The sequence below is a fragment of the Mustela putorius genome, unplaced genomic scaffold (assembly GCF_011764305.1).
Source record: "Mustela putorius furo isolate JIRA1106 unplaced genomic scaffold, ASM1176430v1.1 tig00003845_pilon_pilon_pilon, whole genome shotgun sequence".
In the NCBI taxonomy this organism is placed as follows: domain Eukaryota; kingdom Metazoa; phylum Chordata; class Mammalia; order Carnivora; family Mustelidae; genus Mustela; species Mustela putorius.
Genome location: NW_025421998.1, coordinates 57,863,676 through 57,878,047, shown reverse-complemented (window position 1 = coordinate 57,878,047; position 14,372 = coordinate 57,863,676). Strand labels below are relative to the sequence as shown.

The 14,372-nt window shown below is 38.8% G+C and overlaps 1 long non-coding RNA gene across 1 annotated transcript; it reads left to right on the top strand.

The window, feature by feature from the left end:
- Positions 1–5,828: 5,828 nt before the first annotated feature.
- On the top strand, positions 5,829–13,953 carry LOC123387022. Its single transcript, XR_006601350.1, has 3 exons — positions 5,829–7,344; positions 10,437–10,577; positions 12,545–13,953. It is a non-coding gene; the product is annotated as an uncharacterized LOC123387022 (long non-coding RNA).
- The last annotated feature ends 419 nt before the right edge of the window (positions 13,954–14,372 follow it).

Genomic DNA, 14,372 nt, shown 5'->3' with positions numbered 1-14,372 from the left:
TCCACTTTCATCTTAATGCAGTAATATCAGGAAAGAGGTTAACTTTTCTTAACTTTAAGAAGAAACACTTTACATAAGGAAGAAAATGTCTCTTATTTTAAATAGAGACATCAGGTTTTCAATGGGTCTGAGGATTCTGTATCAGTTTAATCTGGAAAGCCAAGCCTCCCCTCTGCAATTTAGGTTCAGTAAATATTTATTAAGAGTCCTGTATGTGCCAGAAATTTGCACATAACCTTAACTTGTGGTCTTCAAGACGACCTTGCTGGGTATTACCACAGCCAGGATCCAGACAAGGAAGTTGAGCTCAGAAAAGCTGAAAAATGTTGCCCAGAGCTTCCTGACTGGTTAGAGGGGAGCTGGAGTTTGAACAGCATTCTCTTGAATCCATAGTCTGTGTTCTTTTCCCTTTAACGCGGCTCTAGCAGAAAAGTTCATCAGAGCGCTGTTTCGGTCCATCCTGGAGCCTTCCTCTAGCCTTCTTAAGCGATCTCTCCACCAGGATGACTCTGGGAGGTGCCAGCACAATAAATGAACTATTTAGAATTACAGTGTTTCAGAGACTTACTCTCATGTATGTTGGGTTCCAAACTGTCCTTTCTCATCGCATCAGAAGTACATGGTACATGATGGCAAACAGGTGTTTTCTTCTTGACATGGTGTTTTATTCTGGGTGTTTCAAGTGTGATGTGATAATGGAGACTACTTGCATTAGTACTGAACATGAAGCCCTTTACAAGGTCAGAGTTCACAGCCTTTAGCGCATTCAGTGGTGTTGCCAAGGATGCCAAAAGCAGAAATGAATCACAGGCCATGTATTCAAAGATATTTCCAGGTATTATGGCTTAGTTTAAGTTAAGGGTATCTAAGACATTTGAAAGATTTTATTCTGTTTTGGCTCCACAGGGATAGTTGAAATAGTCTTTGAAGGCTTGAGTTAATTGTAAGAGTTCCTTCTTCCTGCTGCCTCCCAAGTGGTCACATCTTAGAGGATGATTGTTTTGTGAAGAGCTCTGTAAAAATAGAGAATGCTAATCATAGAAATACTGAATACTTAGAAGAAACATAGGCACTTGAGATGCATTGCAAAAATATTTAACTTGTTGAAGCCAAATTTCAAGTATATTTGTTTTTAGACTTCTAGACTATGGTTGGGTTTGAAATCTGTGTTTCTAAGCCAAAAACATCATTTTGATAGGAAACTCTTTTTTAATCCCCCCGAATGTTTCTCCTATGTAATTTGTATATACCTCTTTCAAGAACTGCAAAGGGTCCGACATTTTATTCTACTTACAAGCCAGTAAGTTAGCCTGTCACAGTTCATGGGTGCTGGCAGAAGACATGATACTCCTAGATCAGAAACCAAGGACATTTTATTACTCACAGCACTAGCAGTAGCCAGAGTATCAGCATTTGTGTCAAGCCCCTGAGCTCCAACTTCTGCTGGGCAGTGTGAAGAGGATCAGGTGACATCTGCATAAGCAGTGAGGAGTATTACTCGTGAGGAACACTGAGTGAGGGAACACAAGTTGTTCATAATGGGAAGTTAAGCACATCTGCCTTTTCCTCCAGAGAGAACCATTATCTCTATCTTCCAGAGCTGAAAGCAAGCTTGCCCTTTGCTCCAATGCAATACATTATCTGATTCTCATCATGCTGTTTGCTACACATACATCCTAGAAAGGAGAGTTTGAAACAAAGGCAAGTCAGTGTTTCTGTTTCTAAGATGTGCACAAATGTGAGAAACTCTTGGAGAATTTTCTCTCAACACTCAATTTCTGGGGGCACCTGGCTGGCTCAGTTGGTGGAGCATGCAACTCTTGGTTTTGGGTTGTAAGTTTGAGCCCCATGTTAGGAGTAGAGAGTACTAAAAAAAAAAATCTTTAAAGGGACACCTGTGTGGCTCAGTCGGTTAAGCATCTGCCTTTGGCTCAGGTCATGATCCCAGGGTCCTGGGGTTGAGCCCCACATTGGGCTCCTTGCTCAGCAGGGAGCCTGCTTCTCCCTCTGCCTGCTGCTCCCCTGCCTGTGCTCTCTCTCTCTCTCTCTCACACACACTCTCTCTCTCTCTCTCTGACAAATAAATAAAATCTTAAAAAAATCTTAAACAAACAAACAAACAAAACAAAAAAGCAATCAATTTCTGGAGTCCCAAGAAACTTTAGGATATACTACCAGCTTGACATAATTGGGTAGTAATAAAAGTTGTGCCCTGCGATTTGAGTGGTCCTGTCCCTCAAATCAACTATGTATCACTGCTTATTTCACCATTATAACTTAAATCCTTTGACTCAACCTTTAGGTCTACAAATGAGCCCTTTATCTAATTACAAATACTGCTAGGAGTAGTTCCCCTATTATCCCTCCACACTTTAGTAAATAGAGGCTGGGTTTTATGGGGGAAAAATATTCCTCACCCTTGAATTAAAGACATGTGATCTTGGGGCACTTGGCTGGCTTAGTCAGTGGAGCATGCATCTCTTGGTCTCAGGGTTGTGAGTTCAAGCCCCACACTGAGTGTAGAGATTAACTAAAAATAAAATCTTAAAAAAAGAGAAAGAGACATGAACTTGCGACTTGGTTTTGTCACTGAGTACACTGGCCCTCAGTTTCTCTGTCTGTTAAATATTAAAAACTAGAAAACCATGGAGAAATGCTTTAAAAATTCTAAGAGAATATGCTTACCAAACAAAAATTCGGTACCTGTTTAAACATAAGGATAAATGTGTTTTCAGATATGTGAGGTCTCAACAAAAAGGATGCTCCTGCATCCTTTCTCAAAAAAATATGGAAGGATATGCTCCATGAAAATGAATAGGTAAAATTGGAAAGAGGAAGGCATGAAATAAAAAAGATAAGGAATCTAACACAGGAAGGAGGCAAAAGGAATTCCAAAGATGAGGCAGAAGGAAGCCCCACAGTGGTAGGTATCAAGAAATCTAGAAAACAATTCTTCCCAATTGTAATGGAAGAACAGAGTTGTTAGAGAAGTCTCCAGGAAACAAATTAAGTTGAAGGATTACATGAGGTGTTTGACCACATTGAGGGGTCTTTTCAGTTCTACTCGAGAGTCTGAGAATGAGTTGATGATAGGTATATAGGAAATCAGGCAACAACAACAACAACAAAAAAATAGAGGAAAGTATAAACTTTTAGGAAATAAAAAGTTCTACAAGAAATATAACATATTGAATGACTGAGCTGGAAACAATACTAATAGATTCATAATAAGGTAATCTTCAATTTTGGGTTTAGCTTCAAACTATGCTGTAGTTACATTGGGAAGATGGAGAAGGGGAAATATGTGTATGTTTTTGGGTGTGTGTGGGGATGTGTTAAAAAAGGTAATTCCTCATCTCCCATAGAAGAAAGCAAATAATGTTTAAAATACAAAAATCAAGAAATAACAGCATAATCACATTATTTGTCAAATGGATGTAAACACCACAAGAGCTGGAAGGAGTTACCACAGGGAAACAGGAATGGGGCTGGGAAGGCATGGGCAAGAGGACGGCTTTTTGTCAAGTTTTAGTTTTTAAATGATGTGCATGTATTACTTTGATCAAAATTAAAATTAACAATGTAATGTATTCACTGGCCCATTGCCAGTGAAATGTTTAGCAGAGATTAGTTGCAATTAGAAATGGGATGGAGTCTAGGGGAATAAAGGGGGCACATACCACAAGCAGAAGGTGATGCTATTAGGAGAGGTGAGAATTATATTTCTGCCTCTCTCACATTTTTTTTTTCCCAGGGCTAACCTGGGCTACATCTTTGATCTCACATCGTAAACTATGTTAGTACATTAATCACATTTAAAAACTCGACTAACTTGTGCAGGACACCAAGGTCTGTATGGCGAGTGAGTGTTGCAGCTCGGTCAGTGCTATCATCTCAGCCCGATTACATTAATGCATCTTTGCCGAAGGCCTCATGCAGGATCCGCGGGTCCTCTGACTCACCGGAGGAATATTGCTGCATTGCTCACTGAGTACATGTATGGGTGGGAGACGGAGGAGAGAAGGATAGGTCTAGAATCTAACCTAGCAGTCTCCCAGGTCAAGATGACTTCTGGTTCAACATTCTGAGCTGCATCGGGCAATTGTTTTTGTTCAATGAACATCATGCTAGTGATGCTTGCAGCTAGGACAAAGCTGTTGCCAGCTGTGAAGAAATTAGCTCGAACTGTTATCATATTTCTAGCTGACTCTCAGACGTCGAGCCTCTGGTGGGCTGCTCATCATGTGCTAATTGCATGGCTTCCCTTCTCAGGACTGTTCAGCTAATGTGGGTGTCGGAGCTCGGGGAGAGCTACGGCTTCTGCTGTTTGGATTATGGGCAGTTTGGGGAATCTCTACTAATAAGGTGGGAGGTGGATGGGAGGACAGGAGTGGTGTAAGGAAACTCTTCTTTCTTAGAGCTGTCAGTGGGGCACCTGGATGGCTCAGTTGGTTAAGTGTCTGCCTTTGGTTCAGGTCATGGTCCCAGGGTCCTGGTTTCGAGCACGGAGTTGGACACCTTATTCAGTGGGAAGTCTGCTTCTCTCTCTCCCTCTGCCTGCACACTCTCTCTCTGTCAAATAAGTAAGTAAGTAAGTAAGTAAGTAAATAAATAAATAAATAAAAATAGTCCTTCCCTTAAAACAAAACAAAACAAAACAAAAACAGAGTTGTCAAGCTTCCACACCGTCTTTTCTGTTTCTTCAATGAAGTATCTGAGCATGAAAACTATTATGCACAAAACACAGTGCTAGACACTGTGGGGATACAGAGCTACAAAGACATAACCCCACATCTCAAGGACCTTACAGTATCACTGGAGAGACAGAGGCATGAATACTAATTATAGTATCAGGCAGAACGCTCTAAGAGAACATCATCTCTGTAGTCAGCGTATCTTGATTTCAATTCTCCGCTTAAATGAGTAAATCTTAAAAAGAAAAAAAAAGAATTATTCTTGTAGAGGCCTCTATAAGATGGAATAATAATGGTGATGACTGAATGAGTTAATGCTTGCTTAGCAAATTGGCTGGCACATGGTAAGGCCTCGATAATAGTTATAGTAGTAGTAGTAGTAGTAGTAGTAGTAGTAATGTTATTTTAAATTTTATTATAAACAAGCAAAATGTCATGGGAGCAAGGTGGAAGGAGAAAGTGGCAATGGAGATGAGCCCTGGAAGATGAATGGGAAGAAGGAACAGAAGGAAGGGAACAGTATTTCAGCATTTCAGACTCAATAAATGGTATGGACGATGACACAGAGAGATAAATGTTTTTGACTTCTTTAGGGACCAGGTATGCTTAAGGGATTTGTAGTGAGAGATGATGCTGGAAAGTGAAATGAATCCAAATTGGGATGCATCTGGAATGTCATGGGAAGGGGACTCAAATTTATTTTGCTGTTGGTGGAGGGAAATGTGAAGAAGCTATTGGTTGTTAACTTGTTGAGAGGAAATGAGGAGGGCGCTGTGAGCTTCTCTGTGGACACTGGAAATGTTCAGAAGACAGAGGACACCCCCAAGTGCCTATGAAGACTGTGGCACTCACAAATGTGGAGCCCAAGAGGAGGTCTGGATTATAAGGAAAATAATGACTTCTCTTTTGGAAATTGGTGATTGTTCTCAAGCTTATTAAAAAATTATTTTCTCGGGGCACCTGGGTGGCTCAGTGGGTTAAAGCCTCTGCCTTTGGCTCAGGTCATGATCCCAGGGTCCTAGGATCGAGCCCCGCTTCGGGCTCTCTGCTCAGCGGGGAGCCTGCTTCCCTTCCTCTCTCTGCCTGCCTCTCTGCCTACTTGTGATCTCTGTCAAATAAATAAATAAAAATTTTTAAAAAAATTATTTTCTCAGGAAAAGATTTCTTAAATCAATGATTCTATGAAAGCTAAAGCTTTGTGTAGCCTCAGAGGTGATAACATATGAATAATGTGATTTTCAAGTGGCTTCCTATGTGCCATGTTTGGAAGTCATAAATATGTAATGAATTATATGATTTCAGCGCAAAACTCCATTAGCAACATTATGCCAGATACTTTCCATAATCTTTCAACATCTCCTCACAGCTTGGTGGGGTGTTGGTATTTAAGGTATGATCTTAGGATCTTAATATCTAAGGAATGATTACTGATAATTTAGCAGAAGGAATATCTCTTCACTTTTGTGTTTATTTAACTTTGTCTTTGCTAGAATTACCTCCTATGCACATTTGAAGGATTTGTTACTGGCTTATCTATAAGGCATGCTTTAAGAGCTGTTATTAAAAATTCATATAATGCTAAATTTGGTTGAAAAGTCAGCAAACTGAATTTAGAACAAAATCACCCTCTTGGATGCAGTACCTAGGTGGCTCAGTCGGTTAAACATCTGTCTTCGGCTCAGGTCATGATCCCAGGGTCCTGGGATCCAGCCCCGAGCCTGACTCCTTTCTCGATGGGGGAGTCTCTTTCTTCCTCTCCCACTCCCCCTGTTTGTGCACACATTCTCTCTATCAAATAAATAAGTAAAATCTTAAAAAAAAAAGAAAGATGGATAGCAGTGCTTTTATTCTCCTCACCCACAGATTCTTCCTGAGATGTACGCTGAATTCAGTGGGTGTTGTACTTGCCTCAGACTGGAAGGAAGGGAAATAATAATTCACTTATAATTATTTTGGCTATTCATTATTACCGTCCTGGTTAGGATGATTTCTGTGAACACCACTAGCTGTTACCTTGCACTCTGAAGGTTATAGGAAGTTGAGTTAGTTGGTCAGGAGTTCGGACAAGGAGGTTTAATGGAGCTGAGTGGTACACCATTCTTACTGAGAAGCATATGCCTACACCTTGAATCAGTCCTGTGAGATTAAATAAGTTTAGATAACAATCAGGTATTTTCCTACTAGCTCGCAAAACATCTTTTTCTTCTCCTGATATTTTTCAGGGCAGTGAGAAAACATCAGAGGACTTTAACTACTCATTGTCAAGTATCTTTTTTTTTTTGTTTTTGTATTTGTTTTTTTAAGTTTCACTTATTTGAGTAATCTCTACACCCAACGTGGGGCTCAAACTCATGACCCCAAGATCAAGAGTTCCATGCTCTTCCGACTGAGCCAGCAGGTGTCCCATGGTCAAGTGTTTCTTATTATTTCCCTGTCGGGACCCTTCAGCTCTACAGTTACTGCAGGGTTGGACATTCACTCAACATTTTTTTTGGTCTTCTTCCTGTGTGTGAGGCACTGTGCCTGATGCTGTATACAGGAGGCTGCGGTAAACAGGGTCTCCGCTCTCATGGAACTCCAGTTTCGTCGTGGGAAGGCAAATCCTAAGGACAAAAAATTTTAAGTAAAGAGAAAAAAACCCAACAACAAGGTAAGACATAATGGCTAAATGAGAGGCTTCTTTAAAGTAGGGGGGTTTGGGAATGACAGCTCTGAGGAAGCATCACATGAGAGGAGACCTGAATGAGAAGCAGGAGCCAGCCTTGTGAGGGTCGGGGGAAGCATAAAACTTAGTCTGGTGACAAGAGCAGTACTAGGTGCTTGGTTAAGAGGTACAGCATCATTGATTTAAGGAACTTGTTACTAGATGGGATGAATGGAGAATTTGCATTTAATATGCTTTTAGAAGCATAAACAACTGCAAACTCATTTCCATACCTTAGGAAAAGAAGGGAGTAGTGAGGCAAAACATGGCTAGTTGATTTCCAAATCCTCTTCTCTCCCTCTTGGTAACAGCATATCTAGGTAGACACATAGCTTCAAAGTGTCGTTACAGTACGGCATGGCTTATATTTGGACTGTTGTAGGAGAGAGAAATAAACTGCTCTCTTTTTAAATTCACCAATATGTTGGATCTTGTGATGCAGGTGACTCTATTTGCTGACTAACATTGGTTAAAATAATACATGGAGTAGCAACAAGATTAAGAGAAACTTTGAGAAAGGAAAAAAAGACCACTTATAATCCCGCTTCTCTAATACAACTATCTTCACACTTGTGTATTATCTTCTGTGCCTCATCCACACGTGTGTTTTTTTATGAAATTGGTATGTAATTGTTAATGTAATTTATGTAACTGTTCATGTGTTTACATGCCATTTGACATTCTGTTCCTTAAAGATTTAATCTTATGTTACATTTTTTAAAAAGGTATTATTTATTTATTTGAGAGAGGGAGAGGGGACTTAAGAGCAGAGGAGAAAAGAACATCAGGTAGATTCCATGCCAGTCGCAGAGCCCCACACGGGGCTTGATCTCGTGACAAGGAGATCATGATCTGAGCCAAAACCAAGAGTTGTACGTTTAACCGACTGAGCCATCCAGGCACCCCTGTTACATATTCTTCTATGTTTTAATATAGGTGTCAGTTATTTTTAGCAGCTTTATATCATTATAAAGTGTTGTGTACCATAATTTATGGATCTATTCAAAGGGCAAATTTTTAAAAATTAGGTTTACTGGGGTGTTTGGCTGGCACAGTTGGAAGAGCATGTGACTCTTACTCTCAGGGTTGTGAGTTCAAGCCTCACATTGGGTGTGGAGCCTATTTAAAAATTAAAAAAAAAAAAAAGAAAGGTTTATTAGTGATCTCATTATTGATTTTTTTATTGTTGTTGTTGATTTTCTAATGAATCTGGTTGGGTCTGTGAGTGTCTCCTAAATGCTCAGCATGAGTCTGAGATATACACTTGAGAAGAGATAAGTATAACCCACCACTGATTAATGTTAGCTGGCATCATTATTTTTGTTATTAGGGTTGCTATTTTGTTATTAGGGTTGTTTTGTTAGCTGGCATCATTATTTTTGTTATTAGGGTTTTTATTTTGTTATTAGAGTTGAACTGCTTGTCTATCCCTAGAGATGAGAAAGTAGAGAACAAGATCTGGTTTGAAATGGCAGCTGGGGCTAGCTGGAGGACAATGATGCAGAAAACCTTAAATGAGCTGTAACAAATCAATCCTCATGTACCATTTGTAAGACGTCTAGTTGTTAGATATAAGATTTGTGAGTTGTGCTTATTCTTCAAATATTCTGGGCTGGAATGCCAACTCAGCCTCTTCTCTTCATCTTTAGCCATGTCTTCTCTCCCGTTACTCTGACTGCTTTGCCCCATTTTGTATGGTTTCAGGGTCACTTGTGACCTTAATGTTTTATGCCCTAATAAAATCGAATCACTAAGAAGACCATTCTACAAAATGACTTTGAAATCTCTAATTTAGGATTGTTATAGCTAAAAGTCTAATATGGCATTGAGTGGAGATGGTAGAGTTCTCATTTGTGTGGGTTCTTGAAGGTAATCAATTAATGTGGGTGTATTTCTAGTAAAAAGTATATTTTAGAGTTTTAAAATTTATTTTTGTTAAAGTGATATTTTAACTAAAATCGCATATAGGTAATATAATCACATTAATTCAAAGACCCAAAGTATAAAAAATATAGAGCAGTATGTCTCCCCCAATATCCTCATCTGCCCAGTCCCCCACTCCCATTGAAATTATCTGCTGTTCATAACTTCTTCCTTTCAGAGTTTTCTGATGTACATATAAGCAAATATAAATGTTGGTTCTATTTTCCCATTCTTCTGTATCTTAAGCATCTTTTGAAGAAATGGATTTTCAGTATATTTTTCAACACATAAAATTTGATAGTAGTTTCTGGCACTATTATGGGTGTGATTAAATTTCGAGAGTATGTTCAATGCCTAGAACTTAGAATTATTTTCTTTTGAAAATTCACTGAGGGGTGTGTGGGTGGCTCAGCCAGTTAAGTGTCTGCCTTCAGATGAGGTCATGATCCCATGATCCTGGCTGAGCCCCTCATCAGGATCCCTACTCAGCAGACTGTCTGCTTCTCCCTCTCCCTCTGCCCTTCTCCCTGCTCGTGCTCTCTTTCAAATAAATAAATTCTTTAAAAAAAGAAAAAGAAAAAAGAAAAGTCACAGAAATAATACTATGAGTAAGCTTCATGTAATTTACGCTGCTAAAAACAAAACAAAAGAGCACAGTTAAATGGTCAGGATACAGCTGGAAAACTCATCAGATTTCAAACTCCAGGTTTTCACAGCTGTGCAGCACTTACAAACCAAGTGTTCATGTCACTAAGACAACAGTATTAATGCTGGGTATCCTACAAAAAGTGTCACACTTCAGGTTTGTACCTTGCCAATTTTGGTCTGGGATCAAAAAGATCCAAAGCCATTTGTTTTAAGAACATAGATGGCTGATAATATGGCTGTTAATATGATATTCTTTTGGAGGTAATAGAAACTCCAAATCAAAGAGGCTTAAATGACAAATTTCTTGGTTCTTATAAACCTGAAGTCCTGTGGTAGACTGGGCTTCTGGACTGATTGATACAGTAGTTCAATTCACCAAGGACCTGTGTTCTTTTTGTCTTTGCTCTCTGCTACCAGTGGTGTCTACTTTATTTTCAGGCCGATTTTTCTCATATCTGTACTTACAGGTAGCAATTGGGATTATTTATTCTCCCAAACTGGAGGGGCGTAGAGTGAGGAGAAACCAGTGAGGAATTCTGAACATCCAGGAATTCTGGGGAAACACCTTTCAGTTGAGACTCAAGAATGAACCACCATGAGCATGCTCGGTGAGTTTGACAATGAATGGATAAAAGCATGTGAGCAAGTGTGCTTATATAGATTACAGTATATCTTGTTCAAGGTCAGCAGTTCTCAGCTGAGGCTGAACACTGGGATCACTGGGAAGACTAGAATTTAAAACACTGATGCCCAAGTCCACTTTCCAGAGATTCTGATTCATTTGTCCAGGGCTGGAGCCCAGATATTAGAATTTAAAAAAAATTTTTTTTAAAGATTTTATTTATTTGACGGAGAGACACAGTGAGAGAGGGAACACAAGCAGGAGGAATGCGAGAGGGAGAAGCAGGCTTCCCATTGACAGGCGGCCCAATGTGGGATTCAATCCCAGGACTCTGGAATCATGACCTGAGCTGAAGGCAGATGCCTAACTACTGAGCCACCCAGGGGCCCAGATGTTAGAATTTTTAAAATGTTCTCCAGGAGATACTACTGAGCAGCCAGGACTGAGAACCATCTTCTAAGAATGAGAGAAGATTAGTGTTCTTAGGAAGAATAAAACAGAGAAGTCAAATATAGTGTTAAGTTTTTATTTTTATTTATTTATTTTTCATAGGTGTTAAGTTTTATTTTAATTCCTAATGCAATAATATTGGCAGATGATAAAACTGGTTGTTAAACAGCTCACATTTATTAGGTACTTTATTAACATAAAGCTAAAAACAGTCCATTATTCTAACTAAAATAAAGACAGAATCAATCTATGTTTTTATTTTGATAACAAAAAGAAGTTAGAAATGCATTACCCTCCTTTCTTTACTAACAGCATATTTGCCAGTTCCCCTAACTCTTGAGTCCAATCCTTCCCCTCTAATCCCATTGTTCTCACCTGAAATCAGCCCATCACAATCCTTCCCCTGTCTTACTGTGCAATCTCCTCATTGGATTTGGTATTTCTTGTGTCCACTCTTTCTTTCATAAAGCTTCTAGATCAACGACTAATAAAGCTAATCATATTATCTCTCTGTTGAAAAAAAAACTCCAATTCCTTAGCCTGGCCTCTATGGTATGGTCCAAACCTACCTTTTTTGTCTTATCTCACACTTTCCCTTTTCATTTACTCATGCTTTAGTCAAATTGAATTAGTCACTATAACATAAACATACCTTATTTACCCACTCTGCCTATAGAACCCTGTTTAAACATACCTTTCAATATAATATTGTATGGTAATTCAACTGAAATATTTCCTTCCTCAAAGGTCCACAGCAGCTTAACTCTGTGGCCCGTATTTTGTCCTATGGTGCAATATAGTGATATGTGTACATGACTTACCTTACAGACTGACATCTTTGTGTCCTCTTTGTTTATATTTGTTGAAAGGATGAATGAGCTTTCTGGTTTCTTCTCCTTATGAGCTTTAGACTAGTTCTGCATGTTTCTGTCATTCTAGACTATTTGAATGAGTTTAATAGGAGAGACTGGTGATAGAAATGTCTCATGTCTCAGCTGGTAGCTTGGCAATGTTTACTGGTTTCTGACTAGTTCTATAGACACTATTTTTTAAAGTTTTATTTATTTATTTAAGTAATCTCTATACCCAGTGTGGGCCTTGAACTCACAACCTCAACATCAAGAGCTGCATAACCTTCCCACTGAGCCAGCCAGGTGCCCTCTCTAGTGACTATTTATTGAATGCCTGCTGTGTGTGTGCCAGGCAGATAGATGTAATCTTTAATTCCTATAGCAATGATCTGATTTTCATCTTTCAGATGTGTATTCTGGTACTCAGAGTAACTAACTTCCCCAGGTTCTGGCATAAATTGACAGAGCTGAAATGCCAGACTTGCTCTGTTTCCCTCCAAAACTATACAGTACAGGGCTACAGCTAAAAACAGAGATGGTGGCTAGGTATCAGGCCACTGATTTCCCCACCCTCTCCCCCCAGCACATCCAGACAAGGTCAGGTTTCCATCTGCTCATTCATACAACAAGTCTATTCTCACTCGATTCCCAGGTCTACTAGGAAAGCTACTTCTCATCCAGCTGCATAATCAAGCAAAGAAAAGCCAAATCTGCATTCGATACTTCCAATCTAACCCAATCCAATCCTGCAGAAACCATCAGAAACCATTAGGATTTAATAAAAGGGACTGAGAAGTATCAAAATGAGAGAATACAGAGCTGTTGCTGAGAGATGAAATTTCATGGGGTAGACAAAATTGGTATGAAAGCTCAGCCTATGTATTCAGTCTTTCTCTTACTTCTTACATATTCATAGGACATAAAGGTTGTTCCCACATGACCTCAAACTTTCCGTTTCAAAGTGAATTTGAATTTGAATTTGTTACCTGACTATTCCCAAAATAATCAGATTTGTTTTTAGTCTTTAAGATGTTTACTTAACATTTTCACTTCTCATCCACAGACAACCTTCCAGGAAACTATGAACATTGGTTGAATAAACATAATTCTAGTCCTGTAGAGTTAGGCCTAGAGAATGAAATTTAATAGGAATTCGACAACATAGTTCTAAAGCTGTTACTAGAATTGGGTTATTATTTGGTTCAGCAGAGAAGAGGACATCCATTTTTCTTATTCAAAGGTGTCCTGCAACTACAAATTGCTATCCTGAGTCACTCACATGAAGGCCAAGTGTGAACCCAAGAGGTAACAGTGGCAGGGAAAGAGCTTCTTTTTTAAACATCTGAGTGAGAACTATGGGCACCAGTTTGTTTTGACAGCGTAAGGGACATTGGGAGCGGCAGTTCTGACCATCAGATTTTTTGTAGAGGAGAGCTGTAAATTTAACCCTCACATAAGCTTCATCTTCTTTCTGGATGCTCTATAGAGTGACTGGCACAGCTGAGGTCAAGACTAAGCCTAGCAGAGTCAGAACCATTCTCTATCAGAGATGCTTTTTTGTCTCTCAAGTAATAATACACAACTAGACACAACGGCTACCCAGGGACCACAGAGATTTTGTGATGAGATATGAAACTAAAAATAAAGCATTTCCAAGAATTTCTAAAATACAGTAAGTGTGCATTGTTTGCAGTGTGCTGGTCCTTTTATTAGTGGATACCTGTATTTGTCTCCATAACTGTTGGCTAATGAGTCCCAATTGACATATATATAGAAGAAATATCAAATTGGTCATAAATGTGACTTTTACTCTAAGTTGGAGAAAAAATTAGGTGACCAGAATAGTAGACTGATATTTAATACCTACGAGGGTCTGTGCTTGCTTCGGCAGCACATATAATAATACCTACGAGGGTCTCAATATTTACATCTTTTTAAAGAATTTTCTGTGGACTTTACTTTTGTCTTTCCCAATTAGCCTGAGAGTATAGGTCAGTGGTTAGATAATGTTACCATAGGCTGGAAGTTAAAGGTCAATTCCTAGCACAACATGGAGTTACTGTTGAGCAACTTCAAGTCTCCTTATTTTTGTTTTTTGATTTATAAAATTGGGATATCTTATCTGTGATAAGATTTCACAGCTGAAGCTGTAAAACTAAATTTGATTAATAACCAATAAATATGGAAAGGCTCTGAGCCTTTAACACGTTATTAAGTGCATTTATTTATAAACATGTTTCAAGAATAGTGGAATGTAAGTAAGTACAAAACTTTGAGAATGCATTTTGGAAATACCTATTAAGATTCAGAGTAATTACATTGGGGAAAGAGAAAGATACTTCTACTTTTTTTTCCCTACTATATACGTTTGATTTTTTTTTTTTTTTGCATGAGAAGGTGTTACATTATCACTTTTAATTAAATATTTTAAAGACTACTGTGCCATTTTTAATGTAGGAATGCTCTGAAGGGAAGTGAAT